Below are 12,637 nucleotides of genomic sequence, written 5' to 3'. Positions count from 1 at the left end.
TAGAGCCAATGGTTCAAATGTGATTGGACAAAAGTCAAGCCAATGAGAATGAGACTTCTTGAATCTTCACATCTCAAAGCATGGTTATTTTACAAGTATTAATAAAAAAATTTAGAAAATAATGTAGGTGGAATTAACATTGTATTAATGGTGGTGGAGCTATTTAAAGTTGGTGGGACAGTGTGCAGGATGCAGATATTTATTAACAGAGCTGGAGCAAGAGGTACAGCATTCATTTGGTGGGATAGCATTTTCAAATGTTGCAGTGTGTGTGTGTGTGTGTGTGTGTGTGTGTGTGTGTGTGTGTGTGTGTGTGTGTGTGTGTGTGTGTGTGTGTGTGTTTGGGGGGTGTATATGTGTGTGTGAGATCCAAGCTATCTTACTTTTTTTAATTACTCAAAATCTTTTGGGTTTCTAATACCATGATGGGAATGAACCCTTTTCCTAAGTCAAATTATGATTAAAGTTCATGAAATTAGCATTGTTTCACTCTTTGATGTTAGCCAGAACTGCTCTTTGCAACACCTGCACTGAGCCCAGTAACGACTCCTTCTGCAATTTGTATGGAGTTACATGTATTGGTAGCATATCTAAATATGATTGTAGACTCCTTTTTACTAGACCCATTGCTCCTACTACTATAAGAACTATCTGAGTATCATTCATCCCCATTGCTCTCATTTCTGCTTGCAAATCTTGATATTTTATGACTTTGTGTCTCTCTATGCAGGACACTGTAGTCATTGGGTGTGGTGATTTCTATGATCAGTATTACTTTTGCCTTCTTTTCTTGGACCACTATATCCATTTTTCTAGACTCTATCTTTTGAACTGTTGGTAATGGATGATCCCATGTGATGTAGACTTCATCATTTTCTGTGATGCTTCATGGCTCACATTTCTACTGTTTTTCAGCCACTTCCGTACCATACTGTTTGCACAATCCCCAGTGCAATAGTCTCGCCACATTATTTTGCCTTTCAGTATACAGTCCTTCTGCCATATCACAACCAGCAATGAGGTGTGCAACTGTTTCCAATTCATTTTTACAAAACCTACATTTGCCTATTTCTACCACATGTTCAATGAACTTTGTAAACCGATGTGTACATAACCCACTATCTTGTGCCGCCAATATCAACCTTTCATCTCTTGGTTTGACTTTACCTCTCCTAAACCATTCCTGTGTTCATTCCTGATCAACATGAGGTTCTTCCAGAACTTTTCTATACTTGCAACTATATATGCAGTTTCCACATGTCTTGCCTTCTCTTATGGTCCTTCATCTCATATTCTTTTTTTGTTTTTTAGCACATTCAATTGCTGCCTGATTTTTATCCACTTGTGGTTTGATTTCCATTCCTGCTTGACACCGATATGCTTCTGCTACAGGGAAGTCATCTTAGATTTATTCTCCTCATGTTTCAAGACTTTCACTACATTTGGGTTTTGTGTGGTCAACAGATATTTGTGGAGTCCCATGATTGTAGATCTGTACATTTAATCAATTTCTACGAGGCCCATCCCTCCTTCAGAATGGGGAATATATAATCTTGGTATGCACTGATTTTTATAAATCATTTGGTGAGCATGAAGCATCCTTCCTGTTTTCCTATCTAATCTTTTTGGGGTCTGTAAATCACTCCAAAACTAAGTTAGGACTGGAAGAGTAAATTGGATTTTGTTCCTAGATGTCAATGCTGTTTTCAGAATTAATTTAAGTCTTCTAAAGTTCACCTTAATAAGTTTTATTCGCATTTGTTCATGTTTTATTGTTGATCCTTTATCAATTCCCAAATATTAATACATTCCCTCTTGCTCAAGTTCTATTATATCACATTCTTGTCCCAAACTGATGTTTTCTTTGTGCTGCAGTTTTCTTGCTTTAAATGTTGCTATTGCACATTTTTCAAGAACAAATGACATTATATCATCTGAAAAGGTTTTGACAACTTGCAGTTGTACTTTCAGCTCTTCATCTGATGAGCTATACAGTTTTAAATCATTGACAAAGAGAAGATGAGAAATCTTTACATTTTGTTGTTTTCTAGGAGCCAAATTATAGCCATGGCCTAAGCTGTTAAGTAGACAGCTTAATGGGTTAAGGGTAAGACAGAAGAGCAGCAGTGACAGTCACCCTGGAATATCCCCCTTTGAATCTTTATCCCTGGGATAATAATTTGTCCTTTATCATGGCTTAATTGCAAAGTAGGATGCCACTGTTATATGGTCACTGTAATGTAGTTGATCAGTGTAGGGTGTATCTTATACATTTTTAAGCACTCTTTTATCCATGAATGTGGGATATTATCAAATGCTTTTTTGTAATCAGTCCTTGCCATCCTTAAATTCTTCCTCTTTTTACAGTTCTCTACTATGACTTTCTTTAACAACAAATGATCCTTTGTTCCATATGATTTTCTGTTATTGCCCTTTTGTTCTATTGCCATAATTGTGCTTTCTTCTAAATGACTATAGACTCTGTCTGCATCAATTCCAGTGTATTGTTTATACATTATTGGAAGGCAAGTTATTGGTCTATAATTTTTAGGGTAGCTTACAGGTTCAGTCTTAGGTAGGAGCAGTATTTTTCCTGTTGTTAGCCAGGTTGGTGTCTGTTCGGGGTGTGCATATAAATAGTTCTTACTCATGGCTAAATCTTCATGCAAAGATGTTAATAATTTTAACCAGAAATTAGGTACTGCATCTGGGCCTGGAGTTTTCCAATCTGAGGCTTTTCTTAACTTTGTTTCAATCTCTCTGGCTATTACTTCACCCCATTTCATGTCCTGTACCTTTAAACTTCTTATTCTTTCTTTTACTTCTTTTATCCCTTTAGCATCTTTGTTATGTTCCACAGGATCTTCATAGATACTTCTCTAAAATGTATCTATTTTTTTCTTTTTTTTTTTTGCCGTCTTTCAATTCCTTTTACCTTGTTTCCCAATTCTCTGTAAAACTGGTTTGGGCATACCTCTCAACTGTACAGATTTTCACAGAATGTCCAGATTTTTGCCTCATATTTTTGGTCCCTTCCTCATAAAAATTTTGCTTTTTTTCACATATCACTGGGATGATTTAAGTTCTAAAGGCATTAAATAATGACAATCAATTGAGTTTCAGACTTCATATAATTCAGAAAATGTATGGTAACACAAATCCTGTTATTCTAGCAACTTTCTAAATTTATAAAAGCAGTGTTTAAAATGTGGACCTATTTTAGGCCTTTATCTTCCCATTTTGTCAAGCTTCATCCAGATTTCTTGCAGTAAGATGTTGAGAGGTATGGTTTTAGGTCATCAATAAATTGCTTGTTTTGTACTTTTCCTTTATATTTATTTGCATATCTTCTAAAATGTTCTGCCTATGCTGAGATTTTTAGTTTGCTATTTGCGATAGTGCATGATAGATACTGATCTGTTCTAGTTTTAAGTATTTTTGTTGATCTATTCCCTCTCCTATACTCTTTTAACGGTGACACTTCTTGTCTTAGTTGCCTTATAGTTTTCTCTGTTCAATTTTTTCATGATGGTATTCAATGTCTCACAACCCTGTGTTCTTATGGTAGAACTTTATTAGTTATTAATTTACCTCACTTCTGTTATATCATATGGATCTCTATGGATAGTACTAATTATTATGTTCATTTGTTTTATCAAACTTCTGACTTTTTGAGTTATATTGACCTTCTGCAGTCTATTTCTTTCACTGATCTTAATATGTCTATCCTTCTCAATTAAGTCAAGCAACAAAACTGAGGGTACATTTTTTGTTTCCCATTTCTTGCTGGCATTGTATAGAAAGCTATATTACATCTTCCTGTGGCATATTCTCTTCAATTTCATTCTGTGCCATCAGTTGCTCTGTCATATTGAGAACTCACTGGCCTATCACTCCTTAAGATTAACTGTGTCTGAATTTCAACAGTTTCCTGTTCCTTCCCTTGCCATCCAGCTTCATATGAATGTTTATACTAATTTCTTGTGGAAGGCTCGCTATCTTCATATGGCACCTGACCAACTGCTTTCTGTTCCACTGGTTTCCCCTTAATTTGGAATTCCATTGCTCTATCCTTTTGTGGTGCTTTCTGAATTAGATTTTCTACACTTAATCCTACACTTTGAAGGTACTTCGTAACTTCAGTTTCTATTTTGTTAACTCCTCCATTACTAATCTCCTTTTCTACTTTTCGCCTTTGTCTTCTTATTTTTTGTATTGTAAAGTTTTCCATGGCAGGATTACTTTACCTGTATTTCTCTTCAAATATCTTTGGTGCTGCTCTTTTTGCATTGATTAGTTTTGCTTTCTTCTTTGTATAGATATTACACCATATTAACTCTCTTTTTCTTTCCTATGTCCATTTTTCTTCTTGAGCTGTCTCCTGATCTTCCTGTTTCTCCTTACTTTGGGTACTTGTTTCATCATGCTGTGATGTGACCTGTGTGGACCCTGACATCAAATCCTTCACTTTGTAGCACTCCATAACTTCAACTTCTATTTTTTTTACCTTCTGCATTACTAATCTGCTTTTCTACATTCCCTGTTTCTGACATTATTTTTTTATTGTGAAATTTTCCATATCTGGATGCCTTTGCCTGTATATCTTTTCGGATATCTTTGGAGCTGCCTTCTTTATGTTGATTAATTTGGCTTTCACCTTTGCATAATTATTGCACCATATCAAATCTCTCTTTCTTTCCCATGTTTATATTTCTTTTTTAAACTTTTCAAAAATATCTAGGTTTTTCCAAACAGATCAAAGTTTCTTGGTCTATATACTGTTTTTCAAACATCTGTTGTATTATAACATATTTTTATCTGAAGCTTCTGACAGTTTGTCTTGTGGAAGTATTTTTATTTCCTCTAATTTATCTCTTAATTTTTTGTATACCTTTTGTCTAGACATTCTGGGTTATTTGCATAATAGTAACAATACATAATTTTTTCTTATTCTCAATAGTCCACTCTATCGTCTTTAAGGATCTCCTTTGGCCTATCAGTTTTTGTGACTTTTGTAGACTGCTACTTCCTTCTACAACAGGAGTCCAACCTCCCCCTGGGGCTACTTGGACCCATTGTAGGAAATGTTCTGTATTATGATGATTCTACACTGTCATTTGTTTCCAGTCCTGGCACCAGTGTGCCTACCAGGATTGGGCACTTTGTTATCCTGGGTCTTGTGCACCCAGCTATCTTTTTTTTAATTTTTGACCTACTTCTGTCCATGATATATGCTATTTAAATGCAGTCTATATATCAGTGTTACCTTGGTGAAATTTTGTAGAAAACAGAATCCACCTCATGAAGGTACTCACCAATACTTGAGGATGAATTTGATTTTAGCACTACTACTCCTCTCATTTCCTTGCTGACTTTTCATCTCTCCATTCAGACCCAGACGTTGTAGTGTGTGTGTGTGTGTGTGTGTGTGTGTGTGTGTGTGTGTGTGTGTGTGTGTGTGTGTGTGTGTGTGTGTGTGTGTGTGTGTCTGTGTGGGTAGGTGTATAAGTGTATGAGATCCAAGCTATCCTACTTGAGTGACTAAGCTACTGATCTGTGATGATCTTTAGAAGCCTAGCAATGCATTCCCTAATTTAAGTATGAAATACCCAGTACATCACTGCTGGTCATTAGAGTTTCATAATTAACATTCAGAAAATATACCATTTTAAATAGGCTGATTTATTTTATGTTGACTCATGTAAGTTATGAACACCGTCTGATTAAATACTTCCTCAGGGTCACTCAGTAAGAAAATAGAGGTAGAAAGTATCAAACCCTGTATGTCTGACTACACATTGCAGCTTATTAATCCTTTACACCAATTGTCAGACATTCATTAACTTCATTTTCTGATGAATCACTATTGGTTACAGTCAGAAATGGCAGTCACTAGAGTTTAATAGCTCTTGTTGTTAAGAGATAATGCATGTTCATGCAAAACCTGTTTTTCTTTCCCAGAAAAAGTTATTGTTTTTTTTTCAAAATATAATAAATAGCTTAATTGATGTTTATCTAATAATACAAACAGAATAACAAACTATATACATTATTTATATTTGACCTGAAGTTAGATTATAAGATCAACCAATCTGAGTCAAATTTATGTGATATTTAAATGGATATTTTTCTTTCTCTTTTTCACTCATTCAAGAAGAGTCTGATTTCATGTTTAATGTCTCAATGAGGATAATATATTCTTCTGTGGGTTGTTAGTCCATGTTTTAGGAGTAATCCTTAATTCATTGACTTTAACTTCTACTGCTACTGTTTCATTCAATAGTCTTAAAAATTCTTCATAAATTGGTCCAGAGATGGATTTTCATTTTGTAGTGATGCACTTTCTAGCAACTGCTAGTATAGTCCTTAATAAGTATAAATCTTTTTTATTCATTTCAGTTTTTTTCATTCATATTCAATAAAATTAAGGTCTTAGTTAAAATGAATATATCTGTGAATATGGCTTGTAAGAATTCACCAATATCATCCCAATATTTTTTTACTTTAATACAATCATAAAATATGTATATCCAGTCTGCTTTACATGTTTGTAAGCATCTCCAACAGATAACATTGTTGGAAGAGCCACATTTGGCTAGTTTATTGGGTGTATAAAAGGAATTATGCAGAAATTTCCACCCACATATATATTCTCCAATCTTGAGTGTTTGATGTTGATTTGATAGAATACAACAGATTTGTTTTGCTTTACATGGATACATGCATTGAGTGTCCTTTGGTGAAAAAAATCCAATAGTTTTGTTGTGTTTTAACTTTATAGTTTATTAATAATGTATACAATTTTGAGGTTATATTTTTCCAATTGTGATTATCATATACAATTTCATCTAAATATTTTATAAATTTAGGTCTGGTTGTAAAAGGAGAATTATTTACTATTCTGCATAGATTTTGTGAATATATCAGTACACTTTGAAGAACTAGCCAATCAGAAGATGAAAGTTCATATGTACTTATTAACTGTTGACTGTCAACAATTTTTGACTATTAATACAGAGCTGCCAACAAATCATTTTTTTTTGTTTCTCAAGTGGTAAAGATATTCTTATGTATCTTATTAATGAAGTTTTTTGTGGAACTAAAGTGAATTATTGATTCCAACCAAATGTTTATATCTGTGCTGGCAGAAACACATTTTCTAAATATGTTGAAGATATAATTTGTAAGATTTAGTTTAGTAGATTTTACTATATTATATTATATTCCTATACATAAGATGTGCCATGGTTTATTGTTTTGATTACCTAACATATGTTTTTTTTTTATTATGGGATTTTCATTTGAATAAATAGCAGTATGCAAGGTTTTCCAGTTGGAAGAATAATTTGGATAAATCCAGTTTATGATTATTCTGAATATAGCAGCTTTTATGTATGACTCAATATCTGGGAAATTGATTCATCCTGGATCCCATGGTCTGATATGATGAATGAAGGCTATTCTATGTTTATTAGGATACCAGAGAACTTTTAATAAAAATGTATCTATTTCTTTTAGAAAATGTTTTTTTCTGGTATCTTTGGTATAGTTTGTGCTATATTTAAGATTTTCAGTAATAATATCAGTTTTATTATTTGTAATTTATCTTCAAAAGTTAAATATATTTTGTTCCAATTTATTATATAGGCTTCCATAGTATTTATGATATTATTATAATTTATAATAAGGGTTTCTTCTATATTATTTTCATAAAATAATGCCTAAATAATTTAGGGTGGAAACTTGCTTGCCTATTATATGGTTTCCATCTACTAGGAAGTCATTGTTTTTGTTCAGTATTAAGGAATTAGACTTTGTTTTGTTGAAGTGAAGACCTGAAATTAAGTAAAACTTTTCTACCTGTTCATCTATTTTTTATAGATTCTTTTGAGGTGGATAATATGAGGATTATGTCATCTTCAAATAACATAATTTTAGAGTTATATTGTCCATATATATTGATACCTTTCATTTTAGTATTGGAGTGAATTGAAGAGGCAAATAATTTGATAGCTAGTGCAAATAAGATAGGAGACTTAGGGCAGCCTTGCTTTGTTCCTTTTGTTAGTACTATAGATTCAGATGTAAATGGTCCTAATTTTACATATGCTATGTTGTTTTTGTAAATATTTTTTATTAATCAAATAAAGGATCGAAGAAATTCATAATGTGCTAATACCTTAAATAGATATTCCCAATTTAATGAATCAAAAGCTTTTCTATGTCTAATGCTATTGTTAGAGCTTCCTGATTTTCTCTGTTTAAGATATCTATAAGAGTTAATACTCTTTGTATGTTATCATAAGTGCATCTATTATACATAAAACATGCTTGATCTTCATTTGTAATGTGTATCAAGGATTTTTTACTTCTATTGTTGAAGATAGACATAGAAATGTTATAATCATTATTACGTAGAGATATTGGTCTATAAGAGTTACATTGTGTGGGATCTTTATTTTATTTTATAATAGGTGTAATTAGTGAGTATCTCCATGAAGGTGGTATTATATTTTGTATTTGAGTTTCAAGTAAAGTTTTATGAAAAATTGAGGATATGAATGTTGGAAAAATTTTATGTAAACAAACTAATTACCATGGAAATCCACATCTCACCCACACCACCAGCAAAGGTAATCACCATGAATAATTTCTCCAAAGCTAACTTTGGGCTCCTAAAAACAGAGGAGGCTAACTTCACGGCACCTATGCTAATGGAAAATAGGCGCATGGCCACTGAATCATACACCAATGCACTATACAAACACATATATAATACATGGAACAAGCTATACCCAACAGAACCAAGGACTCTCATCCAAAAAAAAGTAAGCCAATCTGGTGGTTCCCTGCCATTAACAAACTCTACAACAGAAGGAAGTAACTGTTGCAGAAAAAGGTGAAGTCCCAATACTCTTAAAACTCCTTTATTAGCCTCAACAAAAAGTTGATATCCCTCATCAAAACCTCTAAAGCTAGCTATGAAGGCAGAACTGCAGCAGACACTAAAAATAACCACGAGGCCTTCTACAGTTATATCAAGAATCTCCATGGCAATACCCGGATTTGCTCTGAGTTGCTGCACAATGGTACCTCCTATACTGAGGCACCAAAAAGACTGAGACAAACTGGAGAACCACAAAAGTAGCAAACGGAACTGCAACCAAGACACACCAAAGCAAATACGAACTCCCAAGTGGTTTTAGATAAAAAAGTCTGATTTAATAAACTAAGCGCTTTTTTTAGACATATTGTTGCACAAGGATGAGCAAAATTTAAGATTTAAGAGTACCATTTACAGGAAACCCACATATTCTAATGGTTTCTTACACTATTCTAGTAGCCACCCGTACCACCAGAAGAAAGCCGTAGTTAAAGGGCAAATGGTACGGGCAGCTAGGATGGTTACTGAAGACAAGGATTTTTTTAGATGAATGTACTAATCTCTCTAATATGTTTCATAACAGGGGTTATCCGTGTAAAATGGTAGTGGAGATCATGGAAGAAGTAGTACAGAAACGGAATATAGGGCATTTTAGCCCCATACTAAACACTGAAGAACAATGTTGCCCGGTTGACAGTCAACCTGAGGGTGAATTCTACACTCAAGTAGTTCAGAACGAACCACAGTGCAATTTAAGGTTTCTATGTACTTTTTCCATAGATCACCGATATATCCGGGACATTCTATGTAAGAACTGGGTTATAATATCAAGAGATAGAAACCTTAAGGATAAGTTTGGGGGCCCTCCGTCCATCACGTTTAGAAGAGGGGTCAATCTTAAAACCTTGTTAGAGGCAGGAAAGCCCACCACGCGCACACACAACTTTGGTATGGTAAAATGTGGGCTTTGTAGCCAATGCAGGTTTATTAAAGAAGGGCACTCGGTAAAAATTAACAACACTGATTATAAAATTAGAGGCAAATTTAACTGCAATACTAAGGCAATAGTTTATGTAGCAACTTGCTCAGACTGTCATGCCTTTTATATAGGAAAATCTGAGCGTAAGCTCAAACAGCGTATATACGAACATTCCTACGCCATGAACAAGAAAGATGAAACAAACGCTTTAGCTTGCCACATTATTGAATATCCAACGCATAAATTTAAATTTACAGTGTTAAAGCAGGTAGACCACACCCCATACATTGGTCCATGGCAAATCCATCTGGAGATGGAAGAATTATTTTGGCAAATAAGGACTGCAGCTGGTTACTTACCAGGTTTAAACGAACAAACATCTATTGCCTGCATTTTGAAAAAACTGGCATTGAAAAGATAGCTTACTTGCCAGTTTCATGAACTAGGTTCGTAAGCACTTTTTTAATTCAGTTTGGTCATTATGTTAAAGTGTTGTGAGTAGTTCTGGATTTTTTATTGCATTTGTTTTAAATGTGCTCAACACTATCTCTTTTTTGTAAGTGGTTCTTACTACCAACTAAATGTTATTTAAAAAGCATTTAAGTAGTATTTAACAAGTACTTAAAAAGTAAGTAAAAAGTATTCAAATAAGTATCTTGGAATTATTACTTATAATGATGCTACAACAACTGTTTATGTAAGTTTTCAAATGAATGTAGTGTCAATATCGACTTTTCACTTAATTTATCAACACTGTATACACTTTTTTGAATAGATCACTTTTTGAATAGATTACTCTATAGTATAGCATTTTGTTTTATTTTTAATTCATTGTTAAACCTGCTGTAAGGAAAAGCAGATTTGGTATTTTTCGCCACTTTATATACTGTGGCTTTTAATGCTTTATTGCTTTATTGTTCAATTGTTTAATTAGTTAACTAACAATTGACGGTTTTTAAACACTAGCTGCTGCCTGAAATCTTGTTTGACTTCATTTGCTTGTCTGTTATTTCTGAAGAAGGAAGGGCATGGGACCTTCCGAAAGCGCTTAGTTTATTAAATCAGACTTTTTTATCTAAAACCACTTGGGAGTTCGTATTTGCTTTGGTGTGTCTTGGTTGCACCTCCTATACTGAGCCAACAGATATTACCAATATACTGGCTGACAGATTCAATGCCAACTTTACCTCTCTCTCCCACCAAAGGACCAATGTAAGATCTATGTTATTGTAGTCTTGTTATAATAATTCTTCACCTTTTCTATTGTTGACGTGTTTCTTTTCTTAACATATTTAAAAGACTGCTTGTCTCTTTAAGACTATAAGGATGTGTGGGAATACATAAATGCATTATCTCTTCCCTTCCTTAAAATCTCATCTTCCAGTCTCATATGTTAAGATTTTGTCTATCTAACTGGTAGAATAACTATTTTAATCTTACATCTCCCTACTTGTCTTATTTAGGAGAAAGGTGGATAATAGGTGGAGACTTTAATTGTATCTTAGATAACGCAGAGACTACCAGTAAGGAAGGAATTCTTCCAGGAGTGTTAAAAGCTCTCTAACTTTATATGAGGTGGTGGGTTTGTTTATTCTTTCATTCCCTCACGTCTCCTCTTCTTTTTTGTTTTATAGTTTATTTATTTAATGTCATCTAGATAGTGCTTGTGGCTGTCCATATTGCAGTTTGTAATAAGCTTGTTTAAATATTTAAGAAGTAACTTGACACTCTAAGAGGTTCACACTTCACCTGTGAGTGAATATTGTCAAAGTATAGCTTTTCAGAATGTCGCATGTATGAAATGTGGCTTAATTGAAACCATTTTGCATTTACTTATTTTTATGAATGTGTGATTATTCATTGTTCGAATTTAGATTTCATTAGTAAGACATATAAAGATAATCTGATAATAGGTGAAGACTTTAATTGTATCTTAGATAACTCAGAGACTACTAATAAGGAAGGAATTCTTCCAGGAGCGTTAAAAGCTCTCTAACTTTATATGAGGTGGTGGGTTTGTTTATTCTGTCCTTCCCTCACTTCTCCCCCTCTTTTTTGTTTTATAGTTTATTTATTTAATGTTATCTAGATAGTGCTTGTGGCTATCCATATTGCAGTTTGTAATAAGCTTGTTTAAATATCTAAGAAGTAATGTGACACTCTCAGAGGCTCACACTTCACCTGTGAGTGAATATTGTCAAGGTATAGCTTTTCAGAATGTCGCATGTATGAAATGTGGCTTAACTGAAACCATTTTGCATTTACTTGATTATTCATTGTTCGATAATCAACCTCACCTCTAAAGCATTTAAACTCTTTTGTTAGCTACAATTTCTTTACTCTTGTGTGCTCTAATAAACAACATGTTATGGCATATGCAAACAGTTTACACAGTACTCAATGTAACTAGTTGATGAATACGCTGATGTTCATTGTATATTATTAATTTTATCTTTCCCTCTTTTCCCTCTTTTTCCTCTTCTCTCCTAGTGAATTAAGTGAAAAGTAACATTTCATGTTAACTAAATGTTTCCATTACCTGTATTTATGGTAATGTTTTAGTAATAAATTGGTTTATATAAGCTACTACAGGAAAGAAACCATTAAAAAAAACAGAAGGAGATAGACAGCTTAATAAAAATATAACTGTAGATACATTTTTTGTTTCCTTTTTAAATGTGTCTCCAGACTCAGCAGATTCTTTGAGAGTATAAGTGGATGTTATGATTTTAGATTCAGTCCTTTGTTTTTTCTTCTTTACATCAGTCCATGTG

This window comes from Protopterus annectens, chromosome 2.part2 (assembly GCF_019279795.1).
Source record: "Protopterus annectens isolate FY-2018-M chromosome 2.part2, PAN1.0, whole genome shotgun sequence".
Taxonomy (NCBI): Eukaryota; Metazoa; Chordata; order Ceratodontiformes; family Protopteridae; genus Protopterus; species Protopterus annectens.
This window is presented reverse-complemented; position numbering follows the sequence as displayed.